General features: G+C 32.5%; 1 protein-coding gene and 1 pseudogene across 7 annotated transcripts in view; both read right to left on the reverse strand.

The window, feature by feature from the left end:
• The window catches only part of Dmd (dystrophin), a 2062171-nt gene that overhangs the window by 1545503 nt on the left and 490578 nt on the right, over positions 1-26090 (reverse strand). The gene's annotated exons all lie outside the window — the stretch shown is intronic.
• On the reverse strand, positions 633-1447 carry LOC114085987 (zinc finger CCHC domain-containing protein 9 pseudogene; annotated as a pseudogene).

Raw genomic sequence — 26090 nt, forward strand, 5'->3', positions numbered from 1 at the left:
CTATCAAATGTCCTATCCCAGCAATACAGTACACTGTTAAATATTAGTTGTAGATTATCACAGTGGTGTGGCTGACTGGAAGCTGCAGCTCTCTGATGCTGTCTAGGAACTTGAGAACATGTCAACTACATATCATTAGCTTGGAAAAAGACCTTTATTCAAAATCTAAAGTATGATTCATTCCATAGACTGAATGGATATCACTTTTTTCAGGGAATAACAAATGCATTTTTTATTCAATATTTTAAAAATACAGACTTTATGGCAAATTATAAATTTCTAGTATAATAATAAATTGATATTTTACACCAAGAAAACAATATGAACAAAAATTCATTCACAAATGCAAAGCAGTATGCTTTTGTTATACACACATACATATATATATATAAAATCAACTATATTACTTAGTTTTGTCTAAGTTTTCTCCATTAAAAACAAGTTCTTTCAGAGAATCCAATTTAATCATCTTGTGCTTTTCTTCAGTGATTTTCTCCCAACAGCGGTAGAAATACTCCTTGATGGACAGAATGCAGTAAACTATTCTTGGCACTAAGGAAGCCTAACTTGTAAAGCACAGCCAGTTTGGAAAGTAACAATGTGATAGTAATTAACAACGGTACTGAATGTTATTAAAAATTGACAACTTTAGGTATTTTTATTTTGGGTTTCTTTGGTTTTGGCACATCTAAAATTTCTTCATAATCTGAACTCATCCCCTTTGCCCAGTGACCAACTGTGACCATTCGATCTGAATTCTGACTCTCAGGGCAATCTTTCTTAAAGTGTTCCACAAAACCACAAAGTTTGCAACCACCACCATCAGCATAGAGTCCTTTGTGATTATCAAGACATGAGTGGGACAGATGCCCCATTTCCCCATAAACAAAACATTTTGCAAAAGGAAATTCACCAAGAACTGGGTCTACTTTAGCCTTGCACTTGGTTATTTCGTGCCCTGTGGACCCACATCAATAATATATTCCAGTGCCCATATCTTGATTTTCAAGGGCAGCTGGGCAATCTGCAATTCCATTGCCAGGTTTTCTACAGTGGAAACATACCATTGCGTTTTTCTTTGCTGCTTGTCTTTTTAATCGTCTTCCTTCCCATTGACTGTCTTTCTTTAAGCAACTGCAATTTCTTCCCTTACTTCCTGGCTGTCCATTGCTATCATCTCCCAATTTTGAACCATCTGTGAGTTCTGCTTTAGGTATTCCATGAATCCATTCACATCTTCATTTAAGTATTCTTTCTTCCTTTTGTTCTTTTTATGTTTTGCTTGGGGTGAAACATTGTTAAGGGACAGTCTATTGGCTTCAGGTTGTTTACGATTTGGTAGATTTTGGCTTGTCCCCTCCAAGGACCCCTTCTTCATGTCCTCCCATGATGTTGCAGACAAGGGCATCTTATTATGTGTGGTAGTAACTTCTGCCCACCTGGTCATGTTGCATCAGAGGTACCTTATCAGTCACTTTACACGCGCTCCTGCCGAAGATTCTGCACCTGGCAAGAGCTGCTGGAGCTGTTCCCCAGAGTACATGGGAAGGAAGCGCTCTGGGTATCAAGGGGGTGAAGTGGGAGAGCCCAGCCTGGAGGGGTCCAAGGCGGCCAGCGCCCCAACAGCTGAGGCCGATTCCAGGGCCGGCACCCTGGCAGGCCACACAACTCTGTTGTTGTGCCCCACTGGAAGCAGGGGGCTCTCAGGGATCCAGCAGCCAGTTCCTCCACCCTCCCATATAGGTTTCCATATAGGTCTGGCCAGATCTGGGGAAATCAACAGGAGGTTCCCTAAGACATCAAGGGACCCAACATCAAGGGACCCGAGGATCTCATTCAAGGTGTGCCACGCACACTTTCTTACAGCACATCAATCTGGATATCACTTTTGCACCAAAGTTGAAAAATCATAGTCAAACCATCAAGTCAGCCCTTGCCTATATATTTTAGTTCACTGTTACTGAAAATTTTAGATGGACGTTCTGAAGTTGATAATTATTTCTGTGATAGAAAAAACGAAATCTAGGATATTGGTCTTTCTCCTCTTCAGCTCTTTGATACTGGGTTTGCTATACCTTTGCTTCAACTATTTCACTTTTTTCCTGCCTTTTTGCTTTTTTTTTTCCTACTGTTTTCTACTATGTCACATGATGGAAAATGAAATCATACTTCAAAGGGCTACTTATAAATATGGTTAAAGGATGTACTTTACAGCTCAGATTATAAATGTGAATTTGACGAATTTCAGATGTCTGGTCTTATTTGTCAAAATCATGCTATACTTTTCCATCATACTTAATTATAAACATCCACAATACATGCATTCATATATTCATATGCATATCAGCTTTGTGGATGGCAAGTCAAAACTATTTTCCTTTACCTTAGTTTAATAAATGTAAATGCTGGCTAGAAAAATTCAATGTTTACTGCCATTTTTCTAGATAGGAAAGTCTGTTGCATTATTTAACTATGGAAAATCATATTTTTAAGATGGTCTATTTCTAGATTTGGCTTGAAGTATTCCATCACTGCTCTACATTATTCACAGGGAGTTGTGGAAGGTGCTAAAACCGGGCATCAGGGGACAGAACCCTAGTGATCAGCAGGCTTTTTTTAATGAATAATAGAATTCCAGCAGCAAATGTTTTAAAACAAAGTGCTGCCTGATCCTTATTTTATCATATTTTATGAAGTCAAGTCATGTTAAAATGTTCTAACTATGTCATGGTCTGTACTCTCTGCCCTGTGCCATCTTGCTCTCTGACAAAACTTGAATTTGAAAGATTATTTTTTAATAAAGGGAAGGAAATGCACTGGGACTTAAAGGCATTCCAGGGGATTAAGTAGAAATCAATATTAATAAAAAATAACTTGCTAAAAATAGAATTGCATTGGATAAGTATTAATGGAAAAAAAACTTGTTTTGAAAATACATGGTGAATGTTCAGAGAGATTTTCATTTGCCTCTTTTGTCCAGAAAAATCAACATTTATAGATTCATACCATATATTATATATAGTCTTAGTATAGTATATACCATGTGTTACAGATTCCTATAGTGTACTAGTATAATGTATTAAAATTCTTCCAATCTAAGACATATCTTCCTAATTCTACCACCCTTCAGTTTACAATCTCACCACTTTCATACATTCAACAAAAAAACTTCTGAGTAGTTTACTCCACTTTTCTGCTTCCAAAGTGCCAGGATGCCTCTTTAATTGTATGCATTCTTTCTTATTTACCAACTTTCTGATAAAATAGCCCTCTCAAAACACAGAACTCTGATTCTAAAATACCAGATTCAGATGTCCCTCCTCCATCTTTACCCTCCTCAATTCCTTTGCAAATTTAGACACTGTTGAATATAATTGTTTTCTTCAAAATATTTTTTTAAATCTTCTGTATAATATTTTCCTGGATAAGTTCTTAAATCATATCTAGGTGACCCCCACTCTGGGTTCCTACATATATACCTATCAATACATATATCAATACATATTTCAGATGAGATATTATCTCAACCAAAATCTTTTGTCCTTGAATATCTTCAAGAGTTACCATGCTTTCCTCTTTGTGACATCTCATGTATTCTTAGAAATTACTCAGCAATCTCCGAACATCCCAGCCCCTAGACTATGTCTATATCATTGGTCTTAACTGATCTGCTAAGAAAAAATTCTAGTTTCCACATATATTTGGACAGCTTCACCTCAAGGTAGTATTGGAACTTCTACATTAGTAGGGCACTTTCCATCATTCATAATGCCCAAATGCTTCTATATATAGCTCCTTAAGTCCGGGGATTGAAACATGTAGTTCAATATGCAAACCTTTTCTTGCCTACTAGATAAAATGCATACCCTTTAATATGGTAGACAACATTCTCCACAATTTGTCCTCAACTTTCCTTTCCAGCTGTTTTTCTTCCTCTTGCCTGCCCACCTGCTTCATCTTAAACAATACAGAACATTCATACTTCTATATCTTTCTCATTGAGTTCCACAAACTGTAATGATCTTTCTATTGAAAAAGTCCTCCTATGGAAATCATACTTGATTTTTAGGGCTCATCATTCAGTTATTCTTTGCACAACCTGCTAGGTCAATCTTCACAAAGCTAGGTTTGTGTTCCCAGAGAATTTGTATGAATATCTATTTTACTACTTAATTCTATTGGGCCTCAAGACAGTGTTCATTGTGTTTGTCTCCTCTTCTAGTCCATAAAGACTGTGAGGAAAACTCAGGTAAATCCTAGTAGTTAACACAAATTAGATAAATAATAGATATTGATGGATTGAGCCACCAGCATTTGATGTCCACATATGACATTATCATATAAATTTAAAAGATATGAGGGTAAATTAAAAGTAATTTTAATAGAAAGGACAATACTCATTTTACAATCCTAGGTTTAGGAATCCAAGATAACTATATACCATTTTGCTCTGCCACTTACTAGTCTCATGGTCTTTAGCAAATCTTTTAACTTAATCTGTAAAGTGAGAAGACTGATTGAAGGTAAACATCACAGAAACTGTCTTTGAAGCAATTGTCACATGATCTTACCATCAGTATGTCCATAATGAATGCTAACAAAATTATTATTAAAAAGCACTCGACAGTGATAATGTGTAGGATATAATTTTGATAACCTTGGTCCAATTTAAATTTCAAGAAAGTAAGTAAAATAAAACCACCCATTGAGAAGTAATAAAGTCATTTATAAAAGCCAAACACCTTTAATTTTCAGTAAGCATTCTTCAAGAAAACTTGTTAGAATTTTCTGCTTCAAATGATTTAAAAATAAAAGTTGCAAAACCACAGCCTCTTCTGCTACTGCAGTGGTGAACATTACATTAATTTGAACAGATTCATTCAAGGCCAAATGTATTATATTGTTAAGATAAGTATGTCCTGGTAAATAGCAAAGATGTGCGTGGGAAAGTGAGAAAATAATGTATATACAGCACATTCTCCGGGTTTTACATAGGTTGTCTTGATTTAATCCAAATAAAGGATTTCAAAGATCTGTGAGTGTGGATGATTCATATTTGGAAATAGTTTAAGAAAGTTTCCTTAGCAACACATTGTTAGGAATAAAGAACTACTATCCCAGTGTCAAAACTACTCATGGCTAAGAAATTTGTCTCTCTCCCTGTCTCTTTCTGAAACTGGGCCTAAGTATTTATACAATGTTCTAAATGATACGTGCTTTTCCATTGTTCTATGAATTATGTCTGGCACAGGAACATTTAACAATTATCAGATATCATTATTTTCATCAATTTCTTATTCTAATTAACCATGAATTTCATTTTAAATTTATGATCCTACACAGACAAATTTCACTAAGTTCTCACCCATCTTCAAAATTGACCGTATGTATATATGTTGCATAAGTATATCTTACATAAATTAGTTATTTTAAAACAGAAAAGTTAAATCATAATCATGACATTATTAGTGTTAACAAATATAGAGTGCTTCACAATTTCTAGAGATGATTTTTTGGTTTCTGATACAGATACCATCATATTTTTCTGGCCAAATTAAGATACTATCTGCTAATTACTCTTTTTTACTAAAATATAGAAGCTAATAAAATGTATTTAGAAACATGGGAAATCATACATTAGGTTGACATGAGAAATCCCAGTATTCTTGTATTTTACACAAAGCAATCTATTCAGATAAATCTGTTCATATTATTAAACTCTTGTTCCTTTTAGTAAATTCTATGACAAATATTGAAGGCAAGGTATCTAGGGGGAAAATTAAAATGGCAAACATAATAACAATCCAAATTATGAAAATGTATGTGTATACTTCTCATATGCTTATGCTTTACACAAGCTTTTATATAAATAAGTATATAAATAAGGTGAGTTCCTGTATCATTTTTTTCCTAAAAAAGTGTCTTCCTATGATAAAATAAAAATGAAAAAAAGAAAGATGTGATGATATTGGAAATAAACATATCCTGAGAGCAAATCTGCCATTGTTTTATGACATATATTTATTTATATCTATCTATCTACCTACCTACCTACCTACGGAAACCTAGCATAGCATTCTTCTTAAAACAGGTACTCAATGAATGTTTACTAACTATTGAATACATTTAGCTCTGGGATGGATTCTAAACTATTGCTCTAGAAATACTTTGCTTATTACTAATTACTTGACCTAAACTATGCATGACTTTGGTGAGGGGCAGCCTCTTTAGAAAGAATCAACCTAAGATTTATATTAGCTAAAATATTTAGTGGATGTAAATATATTTTACAAGAAAAAGTAAAACATTTCTCTAATTAATGAAATATTTTACTTCTATAAATTTTTAAATGTATTATATATATATATATTGAAATGCCCATGTATATGCACAGGCACACACATACTAAAATAAGTATACATGATATATTTTATTCCATTAAAGATTATGCAATTAAATATGTAAAAACACTGAAATCATTCAGGTATTACCATAAGTTATGCAATTTATCTCAAATTCTGTAGCTGTTTTGTGGCTTGGGTGAATTTACTTTCAATCCTAATCCAACCATATGCCTTGACAGATTTAAGTGATTCCCTGTCACCATGATGGGTTTAGAGACCTATAATATAAACCTATGTGCATGACTTTCTGTTGATGACAATATAATAACCACAGACATGACCTAACATGTTTCAAACAGAAGAGTTTCCAGACTTTTTCCATTATTGTGGGAAAAAAGTAATTAGTTTATCTTGAATGTAAATGAAAAAAGAACACCATAGATTATGTTGCTATCATTAGAAGATCACTGGGGAAATATAACTACTTGAAAGACTTAGTGAAAAGAGGATAGAACCAAGAGAATCACTGAGAAATGCAGTACCAGTAACATGGCACTGTGAAGATCTAGATTAATGTTACCAAATTCCCACCATTCCTCTGGATTATTCTGTTAGAGAAGTCAATGATTTCCAAGGTTTAATCACACACACACACACATACACACACGACATATAAGACTGCTCCAATGTGAATGTTCATTCTCTGTCTCTCTCTCTCTCTGTATGCCTATTTAAATTTGACATTGAGAAGACATTGAGTTGAACCAAACACCAGAATCCCAACATAACAAAAATATGTATAATACTATGAGTGCCACTGAAATGGTATTTCACTAATATCAATCTCAGATGTAATTTTGAAGACAACTATTTAGCAAAATTCTCAATGAACAAAACAAAGAATAGCTAACAACTCACTAAAAGCACAGGATAGTATATGTTTTTGTTTTTGTTTTTTCATTCTGTCCTGTTAGGCATTTAGGATTTTTTCCTTTATATGTCAGGAAATCCTTTCTTCTTTTAATTTTTTTATTTATTGATATGGACATCAATATTTTTTCATGTAGTCATTGCCCAGTCAATCATAAAGCATTACAATGAGGTTTAATTAAAAGGGACTGTCAATTGTCCAAATAACCCAACCTATAAACTGGAAGTCAACATTGGAAGAAGTCTTAATCTTTCTTTTTGAGAAGGATATTTGTGGATTTTTGAAAGTGAATACATGCTACCAAGCATTAGCAATGTCAAATATTCAAAAAGGACTATAGTGGACACTGCAATTGCACCGCCAATATCCTTACACTTCATTGTACAGTAGACTCATGATTTGGATAGGATTGATCTCACTCTCAGTTCTAAATATGGGCTCAGATTTGCAAAAATCATTTGGGTTAATTTTATACACTTTGCTACTGTGATATGCTCAGGGAAGTCATATGATTAAGAAGATTCATAGAGAAACTCCTACCTTTTATTTGCCATTTGGGAAATATAAACTCTTCCTATCTGTTTGTGAACAAGAAAACTAGAGTTTCTAGGATCTGCTGAGATAAGCCAGTTTGTATCAGTATGACAAGTTATAGAGGATAGTATAGACAGATTAAAAGAGAAGTAGACCAATCCTTGACTCTTTAATAAAACTCTGTATTAAACCCTTGAGCAAACACTGAGCTTATTACTTACTAAGCCAATAAATTTTCTTTGTGTCTTAAATAGTTTTGAAACTAGTCACATCCTAAATAACACAGGATATATTATGCTTTAATGTTCTTCATCAACTTAATAAATCTTTAAATAATCAACAATCATTTTAATATGTACTCCTAGAATCTTCAGTGCCAAATGTTCAGACTACAAATACAATGCTCAATTGCTCAGTTCACCAAATCTAGTTAATTGCTCTTTGTCAAAAAGCATTATCATTAATGATGCTGATGCTATATCAATAAAATGAAGACATTTTGAATTGGTTCACTTATTCATCAAATGGAAATTTTTAGAAAGTATGTTTTATCTTATTACAATGGGGTTGCCAAATGGAAATTTAATGCACCATTTTTTTTTTACAGGCTGACTATAAATTGGAATATTTAAAGCAATTCTCTCTCATTAACTCACCCTTCTTTCCCTTCCAGAAGAAAAGGCAAAAATCATCTGAAACTCTTGCAATACAGAAATATCATTGAAATCATCAATTGATAGATTTCACAGCAGTTATTCCATTAATTATCAGTTATCCACCCCCTTTATTTTTAAAAATTCCCTTTACTTTTAAACTGCCTGTATTTTACTTTTCTATTTCCCTGATTTATAGATTCTCTTTAAAATGTTTACATATTTCTTCATTTTTTTTGTAAATAGCAAAGTATGCATGTGTTTTTCTGAACATAAAATCTTTCCTCTAATACTCTGTTTTATGTTTTATAGTATAGAGGTTAAAAGGACAGATTCTGGTGACAATGAGTGCTCAAATTCTAGCCTAAGCTCTCTTTCTGATTTTTGCTTGTTTTATAAAGTACCTTAAAATAGTTTTCTTCATGACTTTCCTCTAAACTTTCATTCAGCTCTTAGGTATAAATCTGATCCCAAGGTAAACATGGTCATGGTAGATATTATTCCTCATTGTGCATGGAGGGACTTTATAGTAACTTTGTGTTTTGATTATTATGATTATTGAAGATGATGTCACTAATTTTTTTTCTTTTCCTGATTTTCATTCATTGGAAGTTGAAAAACACCAGTATATGAAAATTTTTTGTTATTAATTTTTGATTGGGATATATTTTAAAATATGTAATTTTACTAAAGGAAACAAAAAACTTGTAAATTTAAAGAAAAAAATTACATTAAAGTAGTTAAATGACATACTTTAAAATATTGTGAATGTAGCCTTTGTTAAAAGTGTATACATAAATATATAGCTACACAATATAATTTGTCAAAACTAGTCATAATGTGGTCTTACTCACAGTTGAACTCATATATTTGGTATAGTTTGGACCTTGAATGCTCCCTAAAGGTCCATGTGTTAAAAGGCTTAGTCTCCCTTTGGTGCATTTATTTATTTATTTATTTATAGATGGACATGATACCTTTATTTTGTTTATTTATTTTATATGGTGCTAAGGATCAAACCCAGTGCCTCGCAGGTGAGGAGCAAGTGCTCTACTACTGAGCTACAACCCCAGCCCCTCCAGCTTGGTGCTTTTGAGAGGTGGTAGAAATGTTAAAGGGTGGGACCTAGTAGGAAGATTTAGGAAATTAGGGGCATGCCCTTGAAGGAGATTGTGGAACTCTGTTCTCTTTCCCCTTTTTTACCTATAGACACAAGTAAGCAGCTTCCCTATATCCTGTACTCCCTATGAGAATGTGCTCTCATAGGTCAGTGGATGTCAATTGATTGTGGATTGGAACTTTCAAAACTGTGAGCTGAAATAAACCTTTTCTCTTATAAGTCAATAATCTCAGGTAATTGTTAAATGTAATGGAAATATGACTAACACTATATTATACAACTTTCCCATGGAATTAAATTTTCTTTTTTGGAGTTTCTTTAATGTTGTATCATTTGTATATTTACTAATTTATTGATATATAGTAACAGAGTATATTTAAAGATGCCAATTTCCATAAAACACACTAATTTCACAATAAAATAAAATTTTAAAACCTGAGAAATTGATATATAAACTATCTTCCTGTATTGTCTCATTTGAACACTATTCTACAACCTTGATTAAAATTGAAAATGAAAGAATTACGTAGGCACCAGGAATTTTCTTTCCATTTTTGACCCCTTTAATTATGGAATGCTCTAGTAAAACTCCTAGATTCCAATAACTTAAAAGAAAGGACCACCTTTACACAGTTTGTGTAGAAAGCCTTGATGTGCAATAAGGTATCTACATAGTTTACTTTGTAATCAGATTTATACCAATTAGCTGAATGAATTTTCAGGAAGATTTATGAAGAAAGAATTATTCTTAAGCTACTTTATAAAAAAAGCAAAATATCAGTATCTTGAAGAAATATAAACATACTAAAGTGCAATACAGCACTAAAATAGATACATTAAAGAAACTAAATATCTGACAGATGAACAAAGGAAATATATATATAGTCAATTAAATTTTTTATAATGTTATTGTATTTTTATAACTTTATTTTATCTATCTATCTATCTATCTATCTATCTATCTATCTATTTATTTATTTTTATGTGATGCTGAGGATTGAACCCAGTGACTCACACATGCTAGGCAAACGCTCTGCCACTGAGCTACAGCCCCAGACCCAGTGAATGGAATTTTATTAAGCTTTTAAAATGATGAAAATCCTACAACATGCAACAACATAGATGAACCTCGAGGTCACCACACTAAGTGAAACAAGTACAAATATTGTATGATTCAACTTACATGACATATCTGAAGTTGTCAAACTCGGTATCAGAGAGTAGAATGGTATTTTCAGGACCACGGGTTCAAGAACAGGAGGAAATGATAGTTGGTGGATATAAACTCTCAATTATGCAAGATGAATGAGTTCTAGAGATCTGTTTTACAATGCTGGACCCAATAACAATAATGAATTGTACACATACAATTGTTATCAGGTAGATCTCATGTTAAATATTCTTACCAAAATTAAATAATATAATATAGTTTTTTGAGAAAATTTGTGTATCTCACAAAGTAACTGATGCTGTTCTATGGTTTTTCTTTGCTAACAATTTTTAGTGCATCTTTTTTATGCAAAATGTCAACTGAAAATATTCAGCAAAAACAGCAAATATGCAATAATATACAAAGTCACATATTTAGTAAGCAGAAAAATAAGGATTAGAAGACAAGATAAGTGATTTGAAATTGTGTGTGTTTGTGTGTATGCTGATGACACTTTAATTCCATGAAATGAGAGAGCAGTTACTCAAGGAAATATGAGGACATGTTCTAAACACAGAAGATATGTCTCCCTTACCCAACAAGAAACATGTAATATCTTTTTTCTCTTTCTCCCTCTGTTCTCTTCCCCCTTTCTTCTCTTATAACCCTAGCTATATTATCTTTGCCTGCCCCATTACCAAGATAATATAATCCATGCTTTTAACTCTCCCTCATTTGTGAAGTAAACAAAATTTGGCCAGTTAACATAAAATCATTCATATTGCCACACCTGTTAGGGATTCTAATAGGTGAATAACCAGGGGTTTTTGAAGCCCTCTCTTGGTTTGGATAATGTTTTGATATGCTAATCACTTGCTTATAAAATTTAAAAAATACTAAAAAAACCCCATGGTTTATGAGGTCATGTCCAACAATAAGATCACCACTGATATATTTAAGTAATTAAGAGATGAAATGTCTCAAAGTCATTAGAAAAACTGAATTAAAATTAATATATATAAATATATGAAATATATATATATATATATAATATACACTTATGTCCTATAGGTATGTGTGAATATATATAACAGGGAAAATTATTTGACTTATTAATATTTTTAAGTATGGGAGGAGAGGCAGCTTAATACTTTGTCCAATGTCACAGTTGAGCCATTTGCATTTCTATAATTGTATGCTGCTCTTCACTGTGTGATGTGGTTGGGGCTATTCAAAGGGAGATTTTCTTTAGTCTAACCTGTTCCTGATATTTACTTATTGATTCCAACATACCTGATTCAGATTTAGTGAAAAACACAATGAGTGAAAACTTTCCTTCTGCTTTTTTTCTTCCTTGTTAAATAAATTAACAGAACTGGCAAACAATTTCCTATCCACATGATCTTAAAATCTCAAAGTTTCTCAGAAACTAAATGTAACCCAAATACAGGTTAACAGAATGTGTCTTAATGCCAGACAATGGGAGAAAGTAGAAAATCTAAGATATCTGAAGACAGAGATGATGAAAAGCTAGAAGAGCTGCCTTTCTTGGAAATGGAAGTAATATTTTGTTTATTTTTAGAAGGATGGGTTTATGAGGATAATTAGAAAATAAAAGTTATAAGCTTTACAGCGAGAGAGATTTAAAACTCTTTGGAAACAGACCACTTATTAATCACTTTTCTTTTACCTTCTTCATACAGTATGTTGAAACCAAAATTTAGCAAAGTAATTTTCTAAATCAATAATATGCATTGCCTTCTTTCTTGCTGGTAGCCATGAGAAAAAGGGAGTTAGCTCAGTGCAGAGTGCTGAAACCAGAAGTAGACAGGCAGATAGGCAAGGTTTGATCCAGAGAATGAAGGAATTGAGATGTTAATTATTTCAGAGCCCTTCCTCTACCTTTGTCAAGATAACCTGCGCTGCTCCAACCTGTTGCTAAGGTAACCTGTAGCAGGAATTGCCCCTCCCTACAGGGGGTTATAAAGTTGTTAATTAAAGTGTCCTAGGCTGCTCCATCTGGCCCTTCCCTCCCCCCTCCTTCTGCTTCTCACCTTTTGGCCATCTCACTACAGATCTCCTGGGCCTAGTCACATAGGGAGGAAGGAGAGAGATGAAAGGAAGAGAGCAGGAGAACAAAGGAAGCCTAACACAAATAAAAAAGGCAGAACCTCCTTGCTTCTTGGGATACCAGGATACCAGCTATGGCCCCCTTTTCCCTCCTGGAAGAAGTCTATGTTACTCCTTTTTAAATAAACTCTGATTTATATGCTTGCCTAGACATCCTTCTCTAATGTTATACTTCAGTAAGTGAGGGAGCAGAAATCTTCACCATTAACCAGCGGTATCAGTGCTTCCCTAGCATGTGAAGAAGGCTGTTTATTCTATCTCCAGTAACACATACACACTAATAATAATAATAATAATAATAATAATAATAATAATAATAATAATAGTAAGTACTGCATTACTTGTGCTTTTGACTCACACATCAGACCATGCAATTTAAATTGAAAATCTTCATAGTTTTTTTTTTTTTGTGGGGTATTGGGGAGTGAACCCAGGGGTTCACCCAGCTTAACCACTGAGCCACATCCCCAGCCCATTTTATTTAGAGACAGGATCTTGCTAAATTGTTTAGGGCCTTGCTAAATTGCTGAAGCTGGCTTTGAATTTGTGATCCTCCTGCCTCAGGCTCTGGCTGGATCTACTGGGATTACAGTCTTGTGCCATGGCACCCAGAGCAAATCTTCATAGATTTTTAACAATAACTAATTTTAGTTAAATGGTAGAAGAAAGGAAAAGTTCTTTCCTCTTGGCAAGGATATAACACTAAAAAGGTGAAATTAATGACTCTTGGCATGACTCTTAACTTTGTGGTACCTAATAAACTTTGAAGTATGTATTATACAGTAAAAACATTCAGGAAGACAAGATACACATGGAGACAGAAAGAAACACTATCTTTAGGGAATGCCTAAAAGTCTCTGTCTTGAGCCTTGGCTAAACTTGTGGTTTCTTCTCTGGATTTATTTACTTTCTGAGTACATTTTATATCACTTTTCACCAATTCTTTCTCCATGATTTTTCTACCCTTAGTCAATAAGTAATAAGTTTCCCCTCTCCTAATGTTATTGCAATTGAGATAGTAAATACTCTAGGGACAGCAAAGATCCCCAGTAATCCATTTCTTCCATCTCTTGAACACAGGCTATAGTGATATTATTTGTTATGACCTACCTAAAACATTTCCATGTTTCTTTTCATTTCATCTAAGCCTTTTAAAAATCCCTGTTGAAGATTAACTTACTGTATGAAAACCTTCCTGAGTACATGCCCATGTACCATTAAAGGGTGGATGCATAAAATGCATAATATTTTTAAAGATTGTTTTATATATATGTATATGTATGTGTGTGTGTATATATATATATATATATATATATATATATATATATATATATATATAAAAATACACATATATATATATATACACACACACATTTAAGTTTTCAATGTACCTTTGTTTTATTTAATTACTTACATGTGATGCTGAGAATCAAACCCAGTGCCTCACAGAACCAGGCAAGTGCTGTACCACTGAGCCACAACTCTAGCCCCATAAACTGCATATATTTGGAACCCATTTGGTAGGCTTGTGATAGGAATCTAAATCTTACCACTTCTCAGGTTAGTGTGGAAAATAAAACATGTTTGAAATACAAGATAGCATATCCCACTGTGTATTATTTATCCTTTTATATGTAAATTTTCTGTTAACATATGGTTGATGAGATTAATAATTTATAGTGAGAAAAGGAAAAAGATGTAAAACTGTGTTGTAGCAGGCATTGTATTGTAGGACCTGTTTCTAAAACCCTGTATAATTTATTTGGGTCATGGGTGGCTGTTCCCATAAGTAATAATGCTCATTCAACTCTCTTTTAGAATATGTATTATAATGGGATAATTGGGCATATAAAATAAATATGTTATACATTTATTTATTCAAAAATATGTTTTGATTACCTGGTATATGTTTAAACTGAATCTTTTCCCTCTTTTAGTTTCTACTAATTTGGGAAAAGAACCTAGTATAATGGTGCAAATGATATATGTTGCAAAGGAAAAAGGCAAGTTTGGAAAGAGGATAGAGATTGGTTGTGGGGATATATAGGGTGGCAGGCCTTTCTGAGGCCTAAGGAAGGTCAGAAAGTAAGCCATGCTGATATCTGGACTTCAAAAAAGAGGGGAAAGCCTTTCAAAAAGTGGGAAATGCATGTGTAAAGTTTCTGAGTTAGAAGCATGCTCGGTTTATTAGAGGAAAGCTAACAGGCTAGCATATCTGGAGCTAACTGACGGAGTGAAAGGTAGAGGAGAAGGTAGAATATCTAGGGATCACACTGGGGAGGCATTTTGGATTTACTTTTGAGTGTCAAGTGAAATTTGAGAATCTAGAGCTACTCTGAACATCTTGTCTTAGCTTATATGTTGCTTACGGGCAATAACAAAGCCATATGTGTTCCCCATTCTTGGTTAATTATCTCTTGTTACATAAGAGTTACCACAGCTAAACAAAATTCACAAATTAGACTCATGGATTCCAGGTTTGCAAAGGAGACAAAAGGTCATTTTTGGAGCTATATGGTTCCTATACACAGCAGGTAAGCAGGTTAGTAAACCATGTGTCCAATGATTAACTCCAGTTTATAATCAGTTCTGTTATCTAGTCTTTGGTTAAATACTTGCCCTATAAGAGAGCTCAATCCGCCCCCGCACCCCAAGCCATTTATTGCATTTGGGGGTAAAGTATTCAAATGTCATATATGTGCTTTCACGTATTTTAGCAAGTTAATTGACTTTGTGCTTTTTAGTTTTTAAATTAATTTCTTATGCTTGAAAAATTCTTATCATTAAGCCAATTTCTTTAGGGTATGACCATGTTTTTGTATCCTGTTTCATATTGTCATTACATTTCTGAAAACATAGATGTTCATGTTTATTTTCAGCTTTCCACCTTTGAGGCATTTATTATGACTCTACTTCTTACTTCTCTAAGGTTGGGTAAGGTCGTTTGACTGTTTTAGCCCATGTGTTGTGATATGAAATAGCATATGTTACTTGCAGTCCAAAAATTTAAATGCTTATACAATAACTTCAGAGCTTTCTTTGCCTCTGCACAGTGATTGGGAATATTCTAACTGGTGGCTATATTATCAGGATGGATTCCTGAATGACCAATGAACAGAGTACTATTGTTGACTCAGAGTGCATATATGGTATGAGCAAGTTATTAGAAGGTACTGAAATTTGGTGACCAAATCTAGAATATCTGGTATAGATGACACTTAATTAATATTATTAAATGTCTATCAACACATTCCAACTGCAGTCCTTAGCCTGTATAGTGTGATATATTAGTAAATCTATAGATCAGAATAATCAGGTTATCCTACTAAACAGTTTTATTGTAGTTACTAGCACATAATATTTACTCAACAATTGTTCATTGTATGAAGGAATGAAGGAATAACTCCATCTAACAGGAAGATACTAAGACTTATTGCTTCAAATTTTCAAGGGCCCTTGAGCAGTAATGACTTATTTCCTTAAAAATCAAGGGAATGAAAAATTATTTTTAATAGGGAAGTAAGCACAAAACAGAAAGTGCTTTTGGAGACAACCCATATATTAAATTTTAAACAGAACAGATACTTTATATAGTTGTGTGATATTACTGATAGCATATGTGTGTGGTTATATGTATATACATATACATGATACAATGTATAATTAGATCTCATACATTATTTGAAACTTTCTATTTTATCCATATATCAGAGACCTCTTAATAACAGTAATAAGTATTCATCTGTAGCATGAATTTAAACATTTCATTAAAGATATTTACCCTAAGCTTTACAAATATCATAAAGATGAATATTCATATATTAACTAAACTTCCTTCTTTAAAAAATGCTTTAACTAATTTTTATTAACATCATTGCAATAATCATATTATTGACCTTACACAAATTTCTAAAGATATGAATTTGTATCTAAGTTTATATATTTTAATTTTGTGATTTATTTAAAAATATGCTCCAAAAAGACAAGATTAATTTATTTTGTTATAAGCCCTCTTATAACACTTGAGATTTTCTGTTTCCTTATGCTCTGAAAAATTACTGGTATTATTATGATTCAAATCAGCCTATCTTATAGGTAAATAAAAACAATGAAATAATATTACCTAATTCATTACTAGGTAGATGGAATACCTATTTATACTTACTGATATACTTTTTTTTAATTGTCTAGCTCATGTTCTTATGAGCTTTTTTCTACTGACATATTCTGATTTTACTCATTTATTTATCAGATTTGTTTATATATGAAGGTTATAATCATTTCTTTTTCATAAATATTACAAATAATTTTCTAAATTCATTCTTTGACTTTTAACTTTATGATGTTTCTTGTAACACATTCTAATCAATACATGATACAACAAAATTTATGCTAAATATTTTTACCCACTCAGTAAATAATGACCCTAATCATAAACTATGAAGAAATAGAAGTGCAAGATTTTCAATAATTTAATAGATACCTTATTTTATATGCTAATGCATTCTGGACCTCTAGGATGAAAAAGGCAATGAACAATTAGTAAGTTAATGGTAATATTATAGTGCTTCTGGCATACTTGTTCCTGAATATTTGAGGTACCAAATAGTTAAAATTACTTTAATCACCCAGTTCACATGAAATTTAAATGATGAAATAGCAGTGGAAGAATCCATGGGCACATCTTATATCTAATTCCATTAATGATCTAAATTTCCTCTTGAAATGAGTTTTTGAGGTATTATAAAGTAAATTTTAATGCTTCAGATAGAGAACTACATATCTTAGGAAGCAGATAATTGCCACTGGATTTAGCAATCTGACCCACAATATAGAAATTTCTAATTAAAGTACTCTTTTTATAATGCTAATCTTTCAGCCAAAAATTTCCTTGGGACATGTTATAATGAAGATAAAATGTACTAAGATTTTAAATTAACCAAAGATCCCAGAGAAACCTAATAAACATTTTCATAAATGTTCACAGTAAGTAAATTTTATCATGAAGTAATCCTATTTTTATATATAGCTCTCATCATTGGCATCATTATAATGTGAATAACTGAACTAAAATAAATAAATATTTTAAATGATAATCTTTCAAATTTGGAAAAGGGAGAACATAGATTTCTATAGCTGAATCAGTAAGCAGATTATCTGGAAATAAGGAACCATAAACAATACAATAAAATTATCATTAATCTTTCAAAAGGTATTTTTTGTCCTCAGTGATTAATTCATATCATATTTAGAGTTTAAAAAGATTTGATGACTGCATTCTTATCAGAGTTTATCATGATCAAAATAGTTTATTTATTTTTTTTTAAATTTTCTTTTAAAATATTTTTTAGTTGTCAATAGACCTTTATTTTATTGACTTATATGTGGTGCTGAAAATCAAACCCAGGGCCTCACACATGCTAGGCAAGCGCTCTACCACTGAGCCACAACCCCAGCCCCTCAAAATACTTTATATGAGCACTACTTATATGTTGATTACACAATCACTCTAAATTAATCAGTACTAAAAAAGATATCCTTCAATAAATTTCTTTTTTCGTTACATAGAAAGCTTAAGGGTATAGAATTTTAGTAAAACATTTATAAAATTTGACAGTAGATTTAAGGCCCATATACATTAAATTTACTACATGTAAAACATTATAGGAGACCCTACAATATTCTGCAACTTTGGTAAGAAATTTATGTTGATTATCTAAGCATTATTCCATTTTTGCACTGATGTTACTCATAGCCAAATATTACAATATATAAGGATGTGTGCTAGTGGAATTCTGTATCAGAGATCATAATTAGACACAGGGATCTGCTAATAAGACATTTAGGAAACATCTGCATAAAATTATCAATCAGGGTTATGCATCTTTATTCCAATGTTACCATACATTGAGTATGGCTTTATTAAAATAGGGTTAATAATTTTACTGAGCATAATGATTAAAGATACAAAAATACTTTCTAAAAACAAAGTAAACAAAATATTGTCTATTGTAACAAACAAAATCAATGCAAAACAGAAAACTAAACTACTTAATGTGAAAACTAGGGGTTATTTACATAAAATTGGCCAATGTGGTAAATTAGATTTTAAATAAGTACAATCCTACAGTGAAAACACTATTTAGCAGGATTCAGTGTACAAAGAAACTACATTCAGTATTTCCATTCTGTGACTGAAGTTGCATGATTTAGTATACTTGAGCTTCAGGGTCTTCATCTATAAAATGAAGAGTATGGAGGTTGCTCCACACACAATACTCTTGGTAATAAGGCACATATGTAAAATATTCCTATATGAATTTGAAATTTCACTTATGTTGAAAAGTAATTGATAGGCCATTGTAGAATTTACTCTACAAGGTTAATGGGAAAAGACACTCCCAAACTTCTAAATAATCAGGATCCTCAATATTTTATGATCTGTACAAGCTTGCTTAAAACATATACAGTCACTTGAATATAGAGTACACTTTATTAAATATCATAGTTGCTACTTTTTTCAACTGACCTGGTTCTCATAAAAATCTTGTAAATTGTGAAATATTATATGTTTCTTATTTTATATTAGGTTTTGAGGGGCTGGGGGTTTGAAGCCAGGGTTGCTTTGCCACTGAACTACATACCCAGCCCCTTTTATTTTGAGTCAGGGTCATATTAAGTAGCCAAGGATCTCAGTAAATTACTGAGGCTAACCTCAAATTGATCTTTCTGCCTCAGCCTCTCAAGTGGCTGGGATTACAGACATGCGCTACCATGCCTGGCTCAGACTGTATGTTTTTAAGATGGACAAAATTAAAATGTCTTATCCTAAAAACTCTTCTAATAATATAACACCTCAACCCAATTTGGGTTGATGTTCCCACCCCTAGCATGTAGCTAGAATTGTGACCCAGGTAATTGTTATACCATGTGTCTTCCAAACTAAGTTACCAAAGGCAACATAGTACTCTAGAAACTTTGCATTTGGAATCCAGCCAACATTTTGTGAGAGGACTGCACATGATAACATTGGGAGGCCACATACAGGTGTTACAGCAAACTGTTCTAGTTCAATTCCAAGCCTCCAGACATGTAATTGAAGAGGTGTTCACAATTGAATACAGCTTTAGATACTGCATTGTTATAACTGCAGGAGAAGTCATGAGCCCTGCTGACCTCTAGAATCAAGAAAGATAATAATGAAAATGAGTGTTGATTTTGTAAGCTCTTAAGTTTTGAGGTGATTTGCTATATGGATATAGTAAATGAAGAACAAAGTAAGCATGCCTGTATTACATAGGTAAAGTAAGACTGTATTACATAGATAAGCATTACACAATTCTACTAAGAGACAAATGAATCACAAATAAAGTAAGAAGGTGAATCTTCCTCAAAGATATATTTGATTTGCTTAAATCAAATATATTAAAATAGGACTGGGATGTAGCTCAGCTGTAGAGTGGGTAGCATGTAGGTAGGCTCTGGGTTTAATCCTTAGCAATGTAAAAATTTATTAAAATAAATATTTGGCAAAGATACTCTTTAAGATGCAAAAAATAAAAAAAAAGATTCTATCTACTCTACACAAGGACATCAATCTATTAATGTTAACAAGTAAGCTTGCTAACCTGTTTAAACATTGTAACACAACCAATGTAGCTCAGTTCCAGACTATAATTCATTCACCACTGGCTACACACAAAACCCTCCAAAAATATACTGAACATGAGCTAAATGTGAACTTTCAGGTACCTTTGTTTTGTAGACATTGACTTTAGTTGTATATTGTTCACAGCTATACTTCTGGTGCTATCTTTAATTTTAAGGGAAGGTACTGCTATGGTTTGAATATGATTTCAATGTGTCCCCACAAAGGTTCATGTACAGGAAATTTGACCACTAATGTGGCAATGTTGTGGTAGTAGAAACTTTTAAGAGGTGGAGCCTAATGGAATGGGGTTACATAATTGAGGTGCATCCCCCCAAATGGATTAATATATTTCTTTTAGGATGCCAGTTGATTGCCACAAAGTGGGTTGTTATAAAAAGAGCAAACATAGCTCCTGAATCTCTCCTGCTTCTTGTATTGCTACACAGCTTTCACTGTCCCACATGTATTCCTAATTGATACCATCTGCCAAGTTGTGACATAGCCAGAAGAGTCTCACTAGAGGCCAAACTAATGTAGCTGGATAATCTATCAGTATTTAAAACTATAATCCAAACAAGCCTCTTTTCTTTATAACAGTCTAGCCTGGGAGCCTTGGGTATTTCCTTTTAACTTTATTTTTTTAATGTGATGCTGAGGATTGAATCCTGTGTGCCTCACATGTGCTAGGCAAGCGCTCTACCACCAAGCCACAACCCCAGTCCCTAGAGTATTTTTTTATTAGTTACACATGACAGTGTAATGATCTTGACAATTCATACATTTGAATCAAATGGGGTATAATTTCTCATTTTTCTGATTGTACAGGTTGCAGAATCACATTGATCATACAGTCACATATATACCTAGAGTATTTTTTATAGCAATAGAAAACAGACTGATATAAACAGGAAAAGTCATTTTACAGTATGTAGATCAAATTATGTAAAGTCTCTTCGAGAAACTCCAAGTATCCTCATCAAATGCAAAAAGAGATATTCAGTCTACATTTTTGTGTTTAGGTTATTTTTAAGGTTATATCTTAAAGTGCAGAAATGTTAACTGGCATTATTATAAATGTTTATTTTTATTCTTAAATACTTGAGTGTCTGTTGTACAAGATTATGACAAAAATTAATATACTATGCATTAATTATTTTAGCCACCATGTAAAGTTAAAATTATCTCTATTTGGATAGGAGAATAAGTCATTGAAGAAAAATGACATACTTGAGTCCCAGAAATTAGCTTCATATCATGTTTGCATTCTCATCTCAAGAGAGGTCAACTGAATCTCTTGGTTATAGAATATCCTATAATGTCTTTTTTCTTAAAAGTTTGATTGTGATTGCTTTCTCTCTCACACATATATTCCTACCATGATGGCATTTGTTTAATATAAATTAATATAAATGAAGTAAATCAGAGGACAAATTAGAGAAAAGCATTTGTTTTATTTATATATATATATATATATATATATATATATATATATATATATATATGAATGATAGAAAAAGTTCCTGCCCTTATAAGAACTATAACACATCAAATAGAAAAATAACATTTCCACACTATTCAATATTTTAAGCCTCTTTTCCACGTCTGTAAGATAGAAATAAATCTTCATAAAAACAGAAAAAAAAATTTTAAAAATGCAAATTTTGTACCAGGCATTTATATTTCCTAAATACAGTTACAAATGGAAAATTAAGTGTTGACTTTTGGCCATATAATCCTTATAAAATCTGGGGATTTAATGAGAGTTTTCCCTTAAATGTGCCTTTTTGGAAGGTATATTGCCTAATTAATTATAAGAAAATGATAAGATCATTGGCTTAATTACCTCATAAAATTCTATCATCCCACATATGGGATACCTATAAAAACTTAAATTGAGCAACAAATATACCACTAAAATAACTTTTGAAAACAATAGTATGTTTTTAGATTTCTGTTCTCTTGAGGAAAATAACAGGTACACAATTAGAGCATTTGAAAAATATATATATATATATATATATATATATATATATATATATATATATATATATATATATGCATGTTTCATAGGCATATTGGAAAATATGTAAAGGCTATATAACCTGTAGATTACCATGTCCAATCTATTTTAATGCACCAGTGTCAGTTTTGTTGAAATATTCACCAAACTGAAAACTTGTCCCTTAGTGGGTTAATTATCAGAAGCTGTATCTAAATGTTTATCATGACAAATAGAGATGGAGTCATGTACTCTGAATCTTCATATCAATCACCTCTTAATTCAAACCTCAGAAGGCCTTCTTGTGAACTGTAAACTAAGCATTTGAAAACATAAGTCACATTCAATAAACTCTCCTCAGTAAGCTGGTTTAATGTTGTTTTGATGTCATTTTAAAAGATGAAAACTTGCATTTCTTGATATATTTCTTTTACAAAACCATTTTAAAACTAAGCTGAATACTGTCTGATCTGCTTATGGGGTAAAATTGTATCAGACTACACATGTTCTTGCTCTAAAATGCCTGTAGTGTCAAGGAGCATTCTATTTTAAATTATAGACTGAGAATCTGACTCTGTGGACTCTATAAATACACCATTTTTGGAACCCCAAATAATTGAATGTTTAAATATAGAATCAACTAATTAATCTGTGATCTTTTTCATCAATAAACAGCTGCTGAACACTAGATACTTCTATTTTGTATTTTCATGTGTGCACATAAATACATACTTACTGGTTTATATTAGAGTGAAATAAATGGTTTGTTTCTAATGTAATTGTTCACATGCCTCTGAAAAGCTTATACTGAGACTTCATCATCATGTATTATATAATATAACATCATGTAAATTACCTACATCTACTTGAGGATATTTTCCCCTCTATTTATAATAGGGAGAATAATTTAGGTATGCATACTCATAGCTATTGCTCTGATAACTCAGGTAATAAAATGTGTTTATTGTGTAGAAAAATACAATAAGAGTAATATGGCTTTACTTTTAAGTGTTCAAAATCAGATTAACTCTTTCGGAAGTACTGCTTTGTAATTAGCAGTCAATAACTCTGAAATAATAATACTACATTTTCATTTAAAGCTATCACATAACTTAGTATCTCTCTGGAGTATTAAGTTGCGGTGTATAATTCAGTGTAAATTTATAATAAATCATTTTTATGAGCCTTCACATTCTTGGGCTATGATCACAAGAATGCTCATTTAATCTTAACATTCTCATTTTTTAAAATTCAGCTTTGTTTCCTTCAGAGTGTTTCTAACAATTAACATTCATTTTAAATTGTATTTTGAGATATTTTTGGTCTCTTTTCTCATCTGCAAATTAAATGTCATGAAGACAGATAACATTTCCACCTTGTTCACTAAAATAATTTCATTTCCTATGAGAGTTATCTTACATAGTCTGTGTGAGTCAGATTTTCACCACTGTGACCAAAATGCCTGACAAGAACAACTTAAGAGGAAGAAAAGTTTATTTTGGGCTCAGTTTCCAAGGTTCAGTTCATGATCAGTTATCTCCATTGCTCTATGCCTAAGATGAGGCAGCAACCCTCACCTCATGGCCAAAGGGCCTAGCAAAAAAAAAAAAAAAAAAAGGAGCTCACTTTATGGTGGCCAGGTAGCAGAGAAAGCAGGAGGGAAGGGGCCTCATTCCAGTGCATGCCCCCAGACACCTACCTCCTCTAGCCACACTCCACCTGCCTATTGTTACCACCCTGATAGCTCATACAAATTAGGATAGATTGATTAAGTTAGAGTTCTCCTAATCTAATCATTTCACCTTTGAATATTCCTGCATTAACACAGGAGCTTCTGAAGGACATCTCAATATTCAAACCATAACATAATCTGTGATCAATATGCATTGGTTAAGGGATAAAATATTCATTCAAAACTTTAAAATGTCTAATTAAAATCTCTCTTTAAACATCACAATTCTGAAAAGTCTAAAACATTTTATATGATATTCTTTAGGGGATTCCCCCATTTTTCAGAACACTGACATAGCTAAAGGGAGAAATAGAAAGGAACACAATAATAATAAAAATAGACTTTAAGGGGCTGGGGTTGTAGATTAGTGGTAGAGCACTTGCCTAGCATGTGTGAGGCCCTGGGTTCAATTCTCAGCACCACATATAAATACATTTTAAAAAAAGGTCCATTGACATCTCTCTCTCTCTCTCTCTCTCTCTCTCTCTCTCTCTCTCTCTCTCTCTATATATATATATATATATATATATATATATATATATATAAAACTTCAATACCCCACTTTCAATAAAAGATGGAATAACCAAACAGAAAACCATCATCAAAGAAACAAGGACTTCAATAATATTTAGACCAACTGGACTTGATAGAACTGTATGGAGCTTTGCACCCCATGGCAGCAGAATACCCATTCTATTCAAGCACACATAAAACATTCTCCATGATAGATTTTATATTAGGTCACAAGACAGTCTAAACAAAATTATGATGTGTGAAATCATACCAAGTACCTTGTCCAACCACAATGTAATATAACTATAAGTCAATAACAAAAGGAAATTTGGAAATTTCACAAATGAATAGAAAACTAAACAGCATACTTTCCAACAAATAATAGATTAAAGAAGAAATAAAAGGGGAGACAGGAAAATATCTTGAGAATTGAAAATAAAACATACCAAAACTTTTGGAATACACCCAATTCAATACTAGAAGAGAGGTTTAGAGAAATAAACTCCTATATTTAAAAAGCAGATAGGCTGGACAGAGTGGCACACGCCTATAATCCCAGCGGTTTGGGAGGCTTAGGCAGGAGAATTGCAAGTTCAAAGTCAGCCTCAGCAAAAGTGAGGTTCTAAGCAATTCAGTGAGACCCTGTCTCTAAATAAAATACAAAATAGGCCTGAGGATGTGGCTCAGTGGTCGTGTGCCCCTGAGTACAATCCTAAGTATCTGCCTCCACAAGAAAAGAAGATAGACCTTGGGGTTGGGGTTGTAGCTCTGTGGTAGAGGGCTTGCCTAGCCCAGTGAGGCACTGGGTTTGATCCTCAGCACCACATAAAAATAAATAAATAAAGTAAGGGTATGGTGTCCATCTACAACCAAAAATATTTTAAAAAGAAGAATAAGAAAAAAAGGAAGATAGACCTCAGATTGATGACCTAATTTTATCTCATGAAACTAGAAACAAATTAAAGAAGCCCTAATTTTGCAAATATAAGGACATAATTAAGACCAGAGCAAAAATTAATTAGATAAGAAAAATTAAATAAAAACTAATGATATGAGTTCTCTCTTTGAAAGGATAAACAAAATTGACATACCCTTATCTAGACTAAGAAAAAAAAAATAAATCAGAAGAAGGAGGTAATAACTGGTGTTACAGAAATAGAAAGGAACATGAAAGATTACTATATAAAATTATCCACCAGTAAAGCATAACCTAGAAGGAATAGGTAATTTCCTACAGATATAAAACTTTCTAAGATTGTCTCATGCAGAAATAGAAAGTCTGAAAAGACCAATACAAATGAAGAGAGGAACCAGTATTCAAAAACTCTCCCTC

Source organism: Marmota flaviventris, chromosome X, assembly GCF_047511675.1.
Source record: "Marmota flaviventris isolate mMarFla1 chromosome X, mMarFla1.hap1, whole genome shotgun sequence".
In the NCBI taxonomy this organism is placed as follows: Eukaryota; Metazoa; Chordata; class Mammalia; order Rodentia; family Sciuridae; genus Marmota; species Marmota flaviventris.